The sequence below is a fragment of the Falco biarmicus genome, chromosome Z, assembly GCF_023638135.1.
Source record: "Falco biarmicus isolate bFalBia1 chromosome Z, bFalBia1.pri, whole genome shotgun sequence".
In the NCBI taxonomy this organism is placed as follows: domain Eukaryota; kingdom Metazoa; phylum Chordata; class Aves; order Falconiformes; family Falconidae; genus Falco; species Falco biarmicus.
In genome coordinates, this window is record NC_079311.1 from 24328359 (window position 1) to 24343613 (window position 15255).

The window sequence follows — 15255 nt, forward strand, 5'->3', positions numbered from 1 at the left end:
CTGATTTGACAAAGACTCAAACCCCTTCCTAGACAGATAGGCTAAAGAGTAAGGTATTTCTGTATTAAAATTAAAGCCAGTTCAGGATTAATTACTTGACGGTCTGCAATAACTCTACTGATTAGATCTTACTCCTCAGGAACATATCTTCTTAATTTTTGGTTTTAAGGATACTTTATTTTCCACCAGGGAAGATCAGTTTAGTGAAACAGTGAATCTTCATGTTTCTCAGGGAATGTCTTCAGCTTCTCAGTGAACACTGAAAATGGAATGCTACCCTGTAAAACAGCTCTGACCCAAGAGAAACTGGGAACGCTTATGATTCCATTTCTGAAAGTCAGTCAGATCCAGCAGCTATTACTCAATATTTTACACCATCTATACTCAAGGTTCAGTGCTTCTTCCCTTTGGCATTTCCCGCTTCTTTCTGTAAGTACTATGCTGAAAGACCAAGCAGCTACTGATGCCACAGAGACAAACCTTGATGAACAGAAAGAGACCTATCACACCAGATTTCAAATACCAATTAAAAAAAATATTTTCCTGTTAAAAGTCCAGTATGCATTCAGCAAATTCCACATTTTAGATGTAACATTCATGTTCCTAAGTCAGAGAGAGATAAATTACCGGATTCTATGTTGAAATATGATTTTGTCTCCCACTATGATAGCAAATAAATACTACTGTACATTAAAGTACATTGTATAACAAGGCTATCACTGAACTGGAATGAGGGCAAGCTGCTTTATTAATATTGCTACTAAAATTAAAATAAAAGTATAAAAGCCAGATTCTACCCTGTGTGCTCATTCTACCCTGGTAAGAACCACACCAGAAGGGTTGTTCAGCCTATGGGTTCTGCTGTTGGAGGAATGTTTGAACTTCAGCACCTTGTTCCCCAGAGGAAATTGCAATAGAAGCATGAGAAGACAGCAGGATGGGAAGGCCTGTTTTTGGCTTTCCCACAGACCATGGTGTCCCTGGAGGCTGAAGACTGCAGATGGCTTATATGGCCGTTGGCCTACATGGAGCAGATTTTCTTCTGTTTGTGCGTTTCATGTATTTTATTTAATATAAATAAGGCTGAATCATAAATTGGCTTGCAGGTGAGAACACCACATATTCCTGTTCCAGCATGCGACATCTATGGCATTGTAGCACAGCCTGGAATTGTATTTGTCACAGCCCTTGGCATCCTTCAGACTAGGTATAGACAGCTACAGCCAATGTGTTGTTTTGTATGTAAAGTTCACCATGCAAATCCATAACATGATACAGTGACAGCTGTAGCTAAATAAGCAAAATCTGGTTTCTGCTTTCAGTTGCATTTGCCCAGCACTCCCTCTCTTTCCCAGGATTGTCACTTTGAACAAGAATCTCACCGCAGGATTTGCACTGTGGAAGATTTGCAGCTCTGTATGTTACAGCAGAAATAGATAATATTTCTGTTACTTCTTAGTTGTAATCAAGTAGCATCTATACCAAATACATGACATTTATGTTTTTATAGTTTGCGTGACTAAGTTTCCCACTGAGAACTGTTTTTTCAAGCTAAGCACAACAGACACATAGATAAGCAACTGTAAAAAGTTTACAGAAATAAGATCTAAGTCTCCAAAACCTTCTTTAAATACTTTGTGCATATGCTCAAGTTTGTCAGTAAAAACATACAGATGAGCCAAATCCTTGTCCCACTGAAATGAACTCCCCTTATGCTGTTAAAAGTGGTGTTGCCTGTGACTTTTATGGGGACAATTTTGTCAATAAAAACTACACAGAGAAATTTTCAAGCATCCAGAACTCCCTTCTTCCTTTCATTAGGCTACTTAAGATGCCTTTTTGGTGATTCTTCTTAGACAGGGTTTGGCAACATGAAAGCAGTAGTAAGTGCACCAAGAAGAATAAAAATAGCCAATGTACAACGGTATGCAAGAAAAGCTGCAATGCCAAATAAGACGCTAGCTTGAAAATTCCAATGTTACAAAATTCCGTCCACTCAAGCAAGGACCTTGAAAAGAAAATTATACTGCAAATATATAAATGATCAATTTTTACAGACAGAAGATTTAAAGCAGTGTGTTGTTTATTTGGTTTTTTTTCCCAGTGTCACCTGGTAAGTTATAAAGTTTTGAGGACATTGACTTTTTTAGCAGTCACAACAGTGAATCAAAGATTTGCTGTAGAACTTTGCAATGTGTTTGATTTTGACAATTTCTAATAAGAAATTTTTCATAGGAGTTTGATTTTCCTGTTATAAACTGTAAATTGTCTGCTTATATGTTTTCAGCAAATGTAATATCCTTTTTAAAGACTGCAGTGATCTAATTGCATTTACCTTACTATGCAATCAAATGTATAGTTATAGTAGTGGCTGTATTATGACTCACAGAGAACAGCAGCTATTGAAATTCACATTTCGCATTATATGAAACAAAAAGATACTAATTAATTACTATTAAATACAAACACTATCTAAAACTCCTTTATCAGCCTAGTTCAGCAGTACATGTCCCAAATATTCTAAAGACAATACTTAAATCCAGTCAGTACAGAAGGCCAAGTCACCTTTGGAAATCTGGTCATAATTTCTAGTTAGAAAAACAATAAACTTTCTGGAGAATAAGTATGTATAATAGACATCATTCTTCTGGTATTTGATTTATGCCTCTTCACCTGTAGTTTCTGCAAGATTGGGAAGTATCCTGATAGTTCAGTTTGCCTCAGAAAAGGAAGTGATGCTGAGCATTAAACATGAGGCTTCATTCACACAAAAATCATATTCTATCAGTGAATTACAACCTTTATTGAACACAGATGGTGATTTTCCTAGGGGCAATACTAACACTGAGATTAAATCCTTAGTCATATACAATTCTTTCTACATCATATCAATTATTGGCATTCATTGGCAGTCTGGCTTCCTGACAGTGAATATTAAGTGCTTGCAAGTAATGCTTCATCTTAGGCACTTGACATCTCATGAAGATATTTTGTTCTCTCAAGAGCGTTCAAACAAAGGAAACTCAAGAAGTTTAAGCAGAAGGTATTGTGCCAATTGTCTGCTGTAACAGCTGGGACTAAATTGATACGACCCTGCACACAGATGCCTAGCAACAGTACCTCAGTATATGCTACTGCTCTCATTAAACTTGTCTTGGGCTTAATTGCAACCCTAAAGCAAAATAACATTGGGTTTCAGAGAATTAAAGCATTTTCAGACAGCTACATGTAATTAATCTGGCTGTATTACAGTGACTTATAGCAGGTGGACACTCCTATTTTCAGGCTTTGGTAGAGCATTAAGTAGATAAGAGATTTTCCTAACATGAAGCCCTTAGATTTATTAGCACTGTGTAATAAACAGTTGGTCAATGCTCCCTCCACCTAGTGACACCTAGGCTGGCATGGTGCTGTTACAGTGTGAAAATAGCGGGGATCTTTTGGGTAGGAAATGTTGATGTAATGTAACTATACACAGCAGCAAAAACCATACCATGGTGCACACTGTAGCATAGTGAATACAAGTGAAAAGTACTTATTTTTCAAGATAGTGTATTTAGCAAGAAAGACTGTAGTGAAACTTTCGAACTATAAAATATGTGTAGGTGTTTTGTTTACCATTTCCTCATATTCATGGAATGAATGAACATGTTACAAGAATATTCCTTTCTGGAATGATCAAATGCTTCAGTGTGAATGATATTGATCCTAGCACATGGAAGGGTATGGCATAACTCTGCAGATGTTGGAGTGGGATACTGGCATGCAACATATGAACACAGGGTAAGATCCTGTGAGCATGAGTTTGGGGTAGCTGTAAAAGGGACAAGTGGCTACACTGCAGTGGGCCTAGCCAGATAACTGAGCACATGACCACCTAGAGCTGTTTTTGTTAAAAACTGGCCCTTTCAATCTTTGCCCTCAACCTACCCAATGTGTTTCAAGAAGTGCAAGCTGCATCATCTTGTCCTGTGCAGTGTGTCAAATAAGAAGGACTCAGAAGTGAGAGCCAGTGGCTAGTGTTTCCACCAGAAGGGTGTTTCCTCTTGGATTCAGTAACTGTTGAGACAAAGTGTCATTGGGAGTGTGCTGAATATGTATCTCTACCAACAATCTTAACGGTCTTCTCTTCAAAGGGAGATGCTCACTTTTTGAACAGTTCTGGCTACCAGTGAGCCCCACAACACACAGTGTGTTGGCATCACAAGCAGCTGCAACGCCGTCTCTGGCTTTTCCTGTGAGGAGCCTGTTTGCCAGCAGGCATCATCCCTGAATTGATTCTGGACACTTCGTGTTTTCCTGTCACCTAGTGCCAGCCGAAAAGCTGATGCCTGCCAAGATACACCACAACAATGTTTTCTCTTGGTAAAAAAAAAAAAAAAAAAAAAGTAAGTATCAGAGAGAGCATTTTTTTTGTCTGTTGGTGTCCTCGTTAATTGTGACTGCAATATAGAGTTTGCATGTTGGCCAGTTTTGTGTGTACTTTTCTGCTACCTTTAACTTACAATAAGGGCACAATTAGGTGTTCAAGATTAAAAAAATCCCTAGTTAACAGATAATGATTAAAAATCCAGGTGTTCAGTCCCGCAGACACCTCTGCCTGGAAACTGCTTCACTTCACAGGGTGTCTCCGAGGACAGTACTAAGTGTTACACGCAGGTCCTAGTGTCATACACCTTTCATATTTTGGGTATTCATCATAGGAATGCATTCATGGTATTTACCTGTCATGTGTGAGGAAAAAAATTCTATCTTGTTGACCTAGGAGTACAAGGGTCATTGGCTAAACAGTATGAATAATTAGGTGCTTTTTAGTTCTGCAAAAATTAAGACTGACTCCCTCCTTTTTTATTGCTGTTCTCCCCTACCTTCTCACTGTTCTTGCCACTTAATATGTTTGCTTGGTTTAGATTGGAAAGAAGTGTTACATTTTTCAGCCTCTTGCAGAAAATAATGAATAAGAATGAAGGGTTAGATTGATGGTCTTGCTTCCCACTTCCAGTGGTGGGAAAGCTACTTCAACTCTTGCCTCTGTCAGGGGTATTTTGCCCTCTGCCTTACAGAAGAACATCTCAACATGCATTTTTTGTGGCTCTGTGAGTATTTGCTTGTTTTATGCACAGTGGGAACAGGAGAGGTGGAAGGATGACTGCTAAGACATCGGTTGTGGGGAGGCTTAGGCTGGTCAATGTCTGGATGTCGGCTGGACCTGCTCTAGTTTGTGTTTACTTACTGAAGTAAGGACAGTTCCAAAAAATACCCACTGGCAGTTCAGCATCCCCAAACATGCTGTAGCATGCTATTTGAGGTATTTTCTGGGAGGGAGAAGACCAGAAAATCAAGTCTAAATCAAATCTAGCTTATCATCAGGCTGTGCCCTCATTCACTGTGAAGTTAACGCTGAAAATGTGGGTTTCTTTTATCATGAAAGGTACTTGCTGAGATGGGTGCATACTTGCAGAAAGTGACTGAATTGCCATATTTTGGTGAATAAATTCTGCTTACACAGACTGCACACAGCTGAATTTGTGTGGCAGTCTTGCTCTACACAGGCTTAATTGCTCCACTGCCTGTGAGGAAACTTCTTCCAAAGGGGCCTCCTGCGACAGGGAGGTGGATGGTACTGGAATGCTTTATTCTAGTTTCCTGAAGATCCAATCAGCAGATTAGAATCAGAACTAAGACCTTCCACAGGTCCTTGCTAGGACCTGCTAGGTCCTTGCTAGGACCTGCTGACCTTAATCAGTCCCAGATGTACCGCACTTCTCTCCACAGGAACCATGAAATGGACCTGTCCCTGAGAGGTACTTCTGCTCCTAGAAGAGCCCACGGACAGTGGTGGCCCTTACTCAGGTCAGTTAGAAGCCAGTTTGCCATTCTTTCATGTACACCTATAAATCTGTGTGTCCTGAGTGAGGAATATGTTTTAACACTGCATCCCAGGAAAGGTCTCCAGAATTAAAAAGTCTTACGTAAAGTGTGGTGGCTTCTGAAATGCTTTGACTCTTCTTTTACTTTCTCCTTTTCTGTTGCCTCTCTTCCTTCCACTGCACCTTCTGCACACCTGGCTGTTAAAGCCAGACACATGTAAGTGCAGATATGTTTAATGCTGTCTAGACAAGCACCTTATTAAGCTGGGCTGGGGCAGCAGTTGCCATAGTGATGAACAAATAAGACCTTGTAGCTGAAAAGGAGGTAGCAGGAGATTCATACTTTCTTCACAATATTGTGGGGATTTCAGGGTGAATGTGCAGTATGAGAAACAGCAACTCTGTGTGAACTATTAGCAGAAGAGCCATAAATAGCAAGTGATACAGTTGGTTAAGGACTAGACCTTTCTATTTCATAACAAAGGTGAAAAATCTGAGTTTTGAAATAGCAGCCTCAAAACTGCTCCTGAATGCAAAGGTGACAACCAAGTTTACATTATGTCAGTTTGTTTGCTGTAAAGCATAACCTTGTATCACATGCTGCTTTTACTTTAACATTTGAAGTCTATGCTGAAGTTTCAGCTTAAGAGGTGGTAGTTTTGCGTTGTCAGATGGGCCCAAAAGCCCTTTCCAGTTTTTACATTGTTTCTGACTGGAACAGCAGTGCTAGGGAATTGCTGGGGCAGGCTCCAAGAGAAAGCACAACATTCTGCTCACTGCAGCAAAGATTCAAATGAAAAATCTTCCTCCTTTTCCCTGTGTTCCATAATACAAAGATAAAAACCACTGCTCATTTCTCATGGAAGAAGTCAAGGTACTGCAATCCATTTGCAGGCTGCCAAGGGGAAGGGAAAGTGGCCTCAAAGCAGCATCATGTCACACCAGCTCTCGCTCCCTAGCCACCCTCACTGTGGTGGTGCCTGGGGACACAGCAACTGCTGCAGCCCCTCCATGGCTCACGCTGCGTCTAGCCCCATGCATAGTGGTGTGGGGTCCATTATAAAACCTTGTTGGTTGTAAAGGAAACCAAGACAACCTTCACATGGCATGTTTCCTATACAGTTTTTTTTTTACTTTCATCTGAAATTCCTGAAATATGCTTCATTGAAGAGAAAAATATCACAACAGACTTGTGCTCAGAGGTAATAAAGGAAAGAAGTAGCATTTCAGATGGCATTATGGCATGCTCATAAGTTCCTTTTCTCTTTATCCCTTTTGCCTAATTTTTATATCAGACTGTTGGACATAGCTAAGCTGTATATTTTAACGTATGCATTAATGTACACGAGCCTGTGAGATGTAAGACATGGAGAAAATATTTTCCTAATAGAACAAGTTGAAACAGGTATTAACACATTTAGTCTTAGTCCCAAATATTTCATCTACAGCGTAGAACTTTTCCCTGCTTCAGAGACAGGCAGATGTGGCTTACAGATTTCGGGAGCAAACACATAGACGCTGAGCCATCTTAAACTTCTCTTACTGAGGTGTATGCTTGACCTTAATGCTGTTTACTTCAAAAGGAGATGAATAAGCTGATCGTTACTGGAAGTTTCACTTCAAAAGGGGAATCATAGGGGTTATAAATCACCTGAAAATTTCAGGGAACAGACTGACATATGGATTGGGCTAGACCATTCATTTGTAATTGTATCTACAAATGTTTTGGGACTAAAAGATTAAAAATTAGCAAAGGGAGTGAAGGTGCTTATTAGTACATATGCATAAAATATCAGTATTTTCTCAACTACAGATCTAGTTTCAGTAATGTTTGGTTGCTGACTGGGATGAAATGTGTACCATTAGAATTACTGTTTCCACCCATTTCTCATATTAAGTCTTAACCTGGGTCAAAAGTTTGCTATTTCTGGTACCTTTAAGAAGGTTTTCAGGTAGAGTGAGATGTGTACAAAGTACTGTAGCTGATTGTAGCAAAGGCAGTATTCTTGCCAGTATACCCTCCGCTAGGTCCCTAAGAAGCACAACTTTTATCACCGAAAAAACTTTTGCGACAGGATAACTGAATCTGTAAAATCCTCCGGTTGGCACAGCACTGTTAATGAGGTATGTATGTTTTCCTGGTGCCTTGTAGTTAGGTGGCTAAAACTTGCTGGTGTGGCCTGCATCTCAAAACTGGATAGGTACAGAGGGAACTGAGACTTGGCACTCCTGCTCAGATGCACTGCTACAGGGTTGGTCAAACTTGGATGTTAAGGACATTGTCCTCAGGAGTATGTTAAATAAATCATTGTCAGCATTCCCACTGAACTGTAATTACCCAGGTTAGTAACTTCATAACGTATGTGGGCATTTTGCTGTTTCTGAGGATGTACCCACTGACTACACAACAATGAGCTTCTTAAACATGGCGAGATCTACCACTATCTTTTCCCATAAATGCTCCTGTTCAACGATTATCTCCATCATTATGAATAGTGAACAATGGGGCCGGACTTCTGGACTATGTATTTACAGTATACATCAAAACCTTATTTTCAAGGCCCCACAGACTCTGTGATTTTTGAAGCTGTTCACAAGCTTATTTTGTGCAACACGAAAAACAACATCTATGTAAAGGCCTCAGTTTTGACCTATACTAAGAGTTTTCTAAACTCATAAAAATTGCTAGGTCCTTATGCATGCACCTGATTTCAGCATGATACTAAATTTGAACAATACAGTAGTGTTTTAGGTACACTTCGTTGTTAATATATTTATATGTATATTTCTCAGTATATGTGCATTTACCAAAGTACTTCTGGTTTGTCAGTGTGTCTGACTTACCTTCACTAGAATTTATAGCCTTTTAAATGATCCTTCTTAGGCTTCTAAGATTCAGATTCTAATTTAGTACGGCCTAAACTTTCTAAATTGATTTGAAACTTTTATCAGCAGAAGTGGAAGTAGAAGCAATAAATTTTGATTAGCTTCTCATAACACAATTACAAAAGTTTCTACATAATTTCTGCAAAGTTCTTACAAAGCCTTACTTCAAAAATATCATTGATAAAGGAATCATTATTTTCCTCAGCCTGCACTATTTTCCAGTAGGTTTTTCATCTGCTTCGATAACCTGTTTTGGAAATCAGTTTATTTTGCTTGCAATTCTGTAAGAGAAGAGCTCTCTCAGGTACATAGAATGCAATGATTGCTACATCTCGCCCCAAGTTATTGAAGGCAAGAATTTGGCTGGCTTAAATGAGTTTTGAATTAGGTTCAAGGTGAAACATACATGACTCACTAACTGAAAAGGTCCACAGTTTTACTAAGTACCTTCATGTGTACACCTGGGGAAGGTACCATAGTTGCTGTGTATTCCTACAGTACTGGTTGGTTTACCCCAACACCAATACTGCTGCCAGAAATGGTATGTAATAAACACTTAAGATTTTCTTCATTGTTTCACTTAGACCTGATTAGTTCTCAGAGAAGAGGAAAAGAAACAGAAATTTACTTCAAGGAAACACAAGTATAATATATACTTACACATATATAGAGTGGCTTCATATAAATCATCAATTATGGTTGAGACTTTTTATGCTCCCTAAAAACTCAAGTACCCTGTTTTACACAGAAACTCTTATATATCTTTTCATTGATTTTTCTGGAAAAAGTCTACTCAGTGCATGATTTTTGTCTTTCACTCCAGTGCACAGCTGGAAATGTTTTCAACCTTCTGTTCACCACCACCTCTTGGCCATTTGAGTCCAATCTGTAACCTGTGAGGCTTCCCTGTCCTATTTTTGCATTCTGTAAAGAGCAAACCAGAGAGTAGCAGAGACTGATAAATTGTGAAAACTTCTCTTTCAGCTCTGGAAGGCAGGCAGGCCGTGTTGTAGTGGATGCCTCAGAAATAACACTTGCCAGCTGTGGCATCCTTCCCATTTTCTACAGGACGCTTTCCCACTCTCTCATGCTTTTCCATCCTGCCCTTAAATATCTCTGTCAGTTGATAATAAGAAACAGAGAAATCAACAGTGTTCCAGTTTCCTGAAAAGTTTAAGACAAGGAATTAAGAGAGAAACTGGGAGAAAAAGGAGCAGAGGAAAACGGCAGATAAATGAACCTACAAAGTTATTGAGTCTAGCCTTTTGCTGTAACAGGGATCACAACATGTAATTTCTTTTAGAAACGTATCAAATCCTGTATTAAATGTTGGTGATGCCCTTTACTCTCACCACTTCTGTGGCAGAGGTTGTTTCAGAAACTCATGTTCGTTCCTAGCACATCTCTGGCTACAACTTCTCCAGTTTGCCACTTGCCACCCCAGATAGTGCCAAGCAGAGCAGCTGCAAGCAGCACTTCCCTGCCGGGGTGAAAATGCCATCCTTAGATGCAAACAGCCTCCTGTCTTCTGCTCTCTCTGTCTCTGCAACTCTGATCTTGGCTCATTCTGAAGGTGAGCTCTCCCATTAGTAGCTGCTTACTCTTTCAAGTCACAACAGTGAGTTTTTCAGAAAATGTATTTAACCTGTGGAAACAACTCTGAAAATTGCCTTTCTCTTCCACCTGCTTAGAGATGGCTAATGCTATCTAGCAGGGTTTGATTTTTCATTTTTTGTCTAAAGGAGATCCAAAATTATCAGTCCTCTCTTCTGTCTTGAAAACTAGTGTCTGTCTCTTCAGCAGTGTGATGGGTTTGTTGCTGAAGTCCACAGTCTTGAAACAACACAAATAACTGAAAGTCCTGAAGTTGACTAAAAATGATTGAGAAGCTTACAGACCACATCGTCTTCAGATAACATGAGTTAGTAAGAGCCTAGTAGTAAAATTTATGGCATGCTGTAATACTGCTTGACAAAATATTTTTTCATTTTATCAGCTGATAGAAGTGTGAGTTCTCCTGCTGCTACCACTCTGGAACTATGATTCTGACACGGTTGTTTTCCTTTGCCCATTATAAAATGTATATGACGTCTTAGGGCCATGTAAACAATCAAATAGGAAGATGGAGCCAGGTTCTTCCCAGTGGTGCATGGGAAGAAGATGAGAGACAGCTGGCATGAGTTGAAATGAGCAGTTCAGATTGAAGAAAGAACTTTTCCCCATGAGGACAGTCAAGCAGTGGCAGATCTTGCCCAGAGAGGTTTTGCAGTGTCTGTCCTGGGATGGTTTCAAGCCCCAGCTGGACAATGCCCTGAGCAATCCTTTCTGACCTCAGATGGTTGACCCTGCTTTGAGCAGAAAGATGGACTAGAGACCTCTTGAGGTCCCTTCCAGCCTGAATTATTTTTCAATTATGTGATCTGATATAAGAATAACCAGAGGTTGCCACAATTTCACAGCCATGAAAGGATCACCTGCTATCAGCAAATGGATCTCCTCTCTCTGCCAGGCTGGTAAGATAAAATGTTTCTCCTGGTTTTGGCTGGAATAGAGTTAATTTTCTTCTTAGCAGCTGGTGCAATGCTAAAAAAATATTTTTGATTTGGTGTGGGAGCGGTGTTGATGACAAACTGATGTTTTTGGTTATTGCTGGGTAGTGTGTGTACTGGGTCAAAGACTTTTCAGTTTCTCAGGCCCTGCCAGCAAGAGGGCTGGAGTGGGGTGGGAGATTGTGAGAGGGACATGGCCAGGGCAGATCACCTGGGCTGGGCAGGGGCACATTACATACCATGTGGCATCATGTTGAGTATATTAGCTGCAGGAAGAAGCAGGAAGGGGGGGGATGTTCAGGGTGATGGCATTTGTGTTCCCAGGTAACCGTTACACGTGACGGAGCCCGGCTTCCCTGGGGATGGCTGAGCACCTGCCTGCCCGTGGGAAGCGGTGAATGAATTCCTTATTTTGCCTTGCTTGTGTGTGTGGCTTTTGCTTTATCCATTAAAATGTGTTTATCTCAACCCATGAGTTTTCTCATTTTTACTCTTCCGATTCTCTCCCCCATCCCACTGGGGGGCAGAGAGTGACCGAGCAGCTGCGTGGTGCCTGGTCGCCAGGCCAGGGTTAAACCACGACAATGTTTAATTAGAAGTGCCTCACACCATGCCCTGATGGACACATGAAGGTGCCATCCAGATATGAAGTAAAGCAGTGTGCATGGCATGACAATTCTGTTATGAATACACAGTCTGCTTGTGAATATTTTTCTTCTAGGACAAGAGCAAACACCCCTTGCTCCTCACCTTACAGGCAAGAAACGCGTATGCAAGGAATGAAGGAATCAAAACTTGCAGAAATTCAGATCTTACAGAAATTCAGATTTGTGAGTTATAACATCTAGAAGGACATACAGGCCACTGAATCTAAGAAGTGGAGAAACTCAGAAGTCCATTCCAGGCAAGAGGTGAACTGCTGTGGTAAACATTGTCCAAAGCCTTCAGTTCTTTTCAAAATCTTATTAATGGCAGAATAGATTGCATTCCAATGAGACAGAGCTGTGGAAGTGCACTAAGGTGGCCATTTATGGATAAGGCAGTCTTGGCTCATAAATAGAGTGAGGCATCTAGAGTCACCATGGTTACCTTCAAATTCAAGCTATAGTTATTATTCTAGTAAAATCCTGGGTCTGCAGACTGCTCTGAGATAAGAATAATCAGCCCTTCATTAGCTGGGCAGATATACATCACCCTAGCTATCGGGTTGCACGTCTTCCATTTTATATAGAGTGGATTTGAGCTAAGCAGCTTGCAGCTGAACACCTGTCATTTTCAGGCAGTTGGAAAGCAGAGACCTTGAGTTCTTTTCCTGAAGATGAGACTAAAGGCTTGATTGAAAGCTCCACTAAGTTCCACTGTTGGTGAATCAAGCTGCCAGACAAGACTGTCACCATAATAAAAGTACTGTAGGCCAAGCTACTCAGTACTTTTCCCACAGTCATATATTTAAATCCAGATTAAATGAGGAATATGACGGGTGCATTTGTGACAAATCGGTCTGTGCTTAATCGGTATGAATTGTGCTGTATTTTGGGAAAAAAGTGCTCTTGTGAGGTCTTAATCTATATGATTACAACTGTAAGGACAAAAATCAGATGGAAAAGTTAACAGTTTGGTTAGTTTGTTTAAAAATAAAAGTATTAAGATACTCTTTACTGTTTCTTTTTTCACACTATTTTCTTAGATACAGAATGTTTCAAATAAAAATGCATGGAGGTTTTTGTTTTTTTTTTTAAATAGAATTTTGCCAAGCAATTTGAAAAATATTACCCAGAATCTCTGAGCAATCCTAGAAAGAACCTGACTCTCAAAAAACCATAACTATACTGTTACTACTTTCAAGCTGAACTTAGAAAATACACAAATTGCAACTCAGTTTTAACTTGGGAACTAAAGTAATTAAATGATAATTTTTATGTTGTGATAGGTTTGAGGTCTGAATGCTCCTTATAAATCTATGTCTTAACACTATTTTTCTTGGTCATCTTAAAAAGGTTTAATGGAGAAAACATGGCTGTTAAATGAAGAAAATGAGATTTTAATCCATACAATCTATCTTCAAATTGCTGTTGTGTGGGAGTACAAAATCTGAACTTTACCATTAGCCATTTCCAAGGCAACAGACTATGATGATGTAAAATCAAGATCATGACTTCACCACAGGAAAAGCAGCACAATCTGAACATTGATGGAAAGCACTTCTTTAAAAACAAGTATCAGCAGTAAAAGTGAAAGGAAAATATGCAATCGTATGCATTCTCTGTTTAATTTAAAGTTTGGAAGCAATGCCCTTACTGTGATAATATAACATTTCCTAGTACACAGTGGAGTAGCAGAAGGGCGTAATGAGACAGTCAGGATCCACTATGAAAGACAATACAAAACCAAAAGGCACGTGGTTACATGTCCCTCCATACCCTTGATGGAGTATCACACCACTGACCTGAAGGGATTTCTCAGTTTGTCTGCATTGCTTTTCCGTCCACCATCTTCTTACTGTGTCAGAAAATGAGAATGCCATTCACTCCTGATTGCAAGTACTGAGTGAAATAATATCAGTTATGAACTAAGCTGATCCACCAAGACTTTCACACACAGTTGTTAACTTTATGTCAGATAATAGTCTGGCTAGATTCAAGAAGAGTAATCTACTGAAGATCTCCATAACCTATGGTTAAATACTGGACTTCACTGCTTGGTTGATTTATTCTTCCTTCTCTCTCTTCACCCTCCTTGCCTTTCAAACTTTCTCTTTTTTCCCAGAAGCACAAAATTTCCTTTAAAATGTGGCACTTTGGCCTTAGATACAAACCTGACAAAATGCAGATGTACAGTTAATTTCTCATAGGTCAAGCAAAGGGAGACTTGTACATTCTTACTAGTCTGTACTGATTTGCAGACCTGTATCAAATCAGAAGTGCCAGATATCATGTGGATAAATAGAGTCACTATCTACACTGCTTTTCAGGTCAGATAGAAAATTATCCAATTAAATTAACACAGAAACCTTTAATCATATAAAAGGTATTGAAACAACTCAAAATATTCAGTAGCAGCTCTTCAATATAATCCTTACATTCTGCCTTGGCGTAATATATCACAAAATCACAGAAGGGATACCTCCAACAATGGAGACCCCACAGCCCCCTTCAGCAATCTGCAGTCAAAAAGTGTTTCCTAGTGTTCAGAGGGGACCTCCAGTGTTTCCTGGGTGCCCATTGCCTCTGGCCCTGGCACTGGGCACCACTGAAAAGAGCCTGGCTGTGTCTTCGCACCCTCCCTGCAGGTATTTATATACACTGGTGAGATCCCCCTGAGCCTTCTCTTCTCCAGGCTGAACAGCACCAGCTCTCTCAGCCTTTCTCATAGAGAGACGCTCCGGTCCCTTTGTCACCTTTGTGGTCCTTCGTGGGACTCTCTCCCGCAGGTCCATGTCTGCCTTGTGCTGGGGAGCCCAGCTCTGGACCCAGCGCTCCAGGTGTGGCCTCACCAGTGCTGAGTAGCGCAGCAGGATGACCTCCTCTGACCTGCTGGCAACCCTCCTCCTTGTGCAGCCCAGGACACTCTTGGTCTTCTTTGCAGCAAGGCCACACTGCTGGCCTGTGTTCACCTTGGTGCCCACCAGGACCCCCAGGGCCTTTTCTGCTGAGCTGCTTTCCAGTTGGGGAGCCCCCAGCGCGTACTGGTGCCGGGGGTTGTTCCTGCCCATCTGCAGGACTTTGTGCTTCCCCTTGCTGAACTGCACGAGGTTCCAGTCAGCCCATTCATCCAGCCTGCCCAGCTCCCTCTGGGTGCCAGCAGGACCCTCAGCCCCTCCTCCCTGCTTGGCGTCACCTGCAAGCTTGCTGGGGGTACACTCTGCCCCACCACCCAGCTAATTAATGAGCATGTTAAACAGTATAATATTACAGAACAATGTAATATTACATGATACTATGAGTAAATGT